At 52.4% G+C, this 2,500-nt stretch overlaps 1 protein-coding gene across 6 annotated transcripts in view; it reads right to left on the bottom strand.

Moving 5' to 3' along the window:
- LOC143127500 (multiple C2 and transmembrane domain-containing protein 1-like) overlaps nt 1-2,500 on the bottom strand; it is a 164,728-nt gene that overhangs the window by 65,549 nt on the left and 96,679 nt on the right. The gene's annotated exons all lie outside the window — the stretch shown is intronic.

Here is a 2,500-nt window from a genome sequence, read left to right as displayed (position 1 = left end):
CACACACACACACACACACCATACTGCCCCCCCCCCTCCAGCCACCTTAAACGCTTTATTTGTTTGCTCGGTCGGTGGTTAGCGACAGGCGGGGGTGGGGGGAGTGAAGAACGGCAACAATGGCTTGTGACGCGCAAGGAGTGGTGCACGCGTCTGCTTTGTGCTGCTATCTGAAGACAGCTGATTCTACAGCGATAAAGTCCCAAGATACACACTGTCTGAGGCACCACAGAGGCTACACACACATACACACACACACACACACACACAGAGAGAGAGAGAGAGAGAGAAAGAGCCCAATGCCCAGGCTAAGCTAATCTGTTTAAAAGAGCGTTGTGCAGAATTAGCAGCAGTACTCCATGTTATCTGTCAGCCGTGATAAGGTACATCTTTATTAAATTCACCTCACTGAAAAGGAGTGTCGGGCGGATAGAAGGAAATAAAAACGGAATATGCAAATAGCCACGAGAAAAAAAGAGAAAGAGAGAGACTTCTCTCCTTTAAATCTGCCGTCCCCTCCAGGCATCACAAGGCCTATCCGTCCCTTCATCTGACGACAGACCGGTCACTAACGAACAGAGAGAGAGAGAGAGAGAGAGAGAGAGAGAGAGAGAGAGGAGGGAAAGACGGGAGAACAGCAGAGGAGGAGAGCAAAAGAAAAGAAGTGCGACAGAGGTGGAATGAGGGAGCAAAATCTTTTTACGAATAGGTGGAAAAAAAACAGGATGACACTCGGCAAGGTGAAATAGCTTTTCTTTTCATTTTACACACACCCCCCCCAGTCTCTCACTGCCTTGGCCCTGTACGCATGCCCTTCTCCCCCAGCACCCCCCCCCCCCAACCTCCCCCCGCCCCACGCCATCCGCCCGCCCGCCCCGTGCTGACTGGTGGGTGTGGGCGAGGGAGGAAGAGGCTCTGCTAGCTGCTATCTCCGTCAGTCCAAGAGCTCCCCCTTTTGAAATCGCCACGTCGCTGCATTCAAAAACGAACGAACACGGGAGAACGAGTGCGAGAGAAAGAGAGAGAGAGAGAGAGAGAGACAGAGAGACAGAGAGAACGAGAGAGAGAGAGAGTGAGCGAAAGAGTGAGAGGGAGAAGTGAGAGCCAATGAGTCTCTTTGCTCCGCTATGTAGGTCACGCGTCCGATGTTTGGCCTGTGGAGTGTTTTCTGCTGGTGCTCCAACGAGAGATCAAACAGATCTCCCAGCATGACTTTTAACTTAAATTAGAGCAAAATTTGCACACACACACACACACACACACACACACACACACACATACATGCACATGTGCACACACATGCACAGGCAACGCGAACACCACGCGGCAGTGGCACACACCCCGGAACGCTCGCAAAAACAAGAGCGAAGCGGAGAAAGATCCAGAAACGGAGCAGAATGCAACGACCCCCCCCCCCCCCAATCTCTCTCTCTCTCTGCTTCCCCGAGATAGAAGTCGCCACCGTAAACCGCCGCCAGCCTGCAACCGCGAGGGCTCCGTTCTTTGTGCTGGCGACGATGGCGGCAACACAAAAAAAAAAACCTCCCAGCAGACCAGAGAGATGCGGGCGCCTTTTGTTCGGGAGAAGAAGTGTCCCCTCTTCTGCCTGTGGCATGTGCATAGAGCAGCGCATGTGTGTGAGGGAGGGCTGCCACTGACAGACAGGCGAGGGTTAACAGGGGCCAAACACAAAGGGCCCAGGGCCTTTTGTGCGGCGTGGAGGTGCTCCGGGGCCACGGCGGGCCAAAGAGGGGCCTCACGATGGGAGAACGGGACTTCTTTTCAGCCCCAAAGGCTGAGGGAAGCATTCAGCGCCTGTCAAGTTCTAATAACAGCACCCACCACCACCACCACCCAGCACCACCCAGCACCACCCAGCACCCACCACCACCACCACCCAGCACCACCATCAACGCCAGCTCCCGCTCTTACACTCTTCCTCCACCTCCACTTCTCTCCAGTTCCACCTCTCTGATCTTCTCTTTCTCCTTATTCTTCTTCTCCTCTCCTCTCCTCTCATGTCATCCTGTCTTCTCTTCTCACTCCTCCTTTTCTTCTCTGCTCTGTCCTTCATTCTCCCAATTCTCTCTCACACTCTGTTCTCTCCTCTCCTCTCCGTTGGCTGGGCTGCTAAACACTGGGCCTCCGAGGGTCAGATGCTTTGGAAAGGAAGGTCATGTCACAGAGGGGCTGCAACACAGTTTCACACACACACACACACACACACACACACACACACACACACACACACACACACACACTCACGCATCTTATACATAACATAGCTAAGATTCAGATGCATGTTAATTCTGTAGGGAGCCTTAACTAATCTAAGATCCAGAGTGTCTCTTTTTGTGTTACAGCATTTGGATAATGGACTTTTTGGTGACTTATTCTTCCTTTGTGAATAATGTGTCCCTCAACAACATACTCATCACCAACAGTGTGCCCACTAAATCACCAACTCAAAACACACACACACACACACACACACACACAC

This window comes from Alosa pseudoharengus, unplaced genomic scaffold (genome assembly GCF_046254945.1).
Source record: "Alosa pseudoharengus isolate Yale_2024_CS ecotype anadromous, Long Island Sound unplaced genomic scaffold, YU_APseudo_1.1 YU_APseudo_1.1_scf_17, whole genome shotgun sequence".
Lineage (NCBI taxonomy): Eukaryota > Metazoa > Chordata > Actinopteri > Clupeiformes > Clupeidae > Alosa > Alosa pseudoharengus.
Note: the sequence above shows the minus strand (reverse complement) of the source record. Positions and strands in the feature narration are given on the sequence as shown.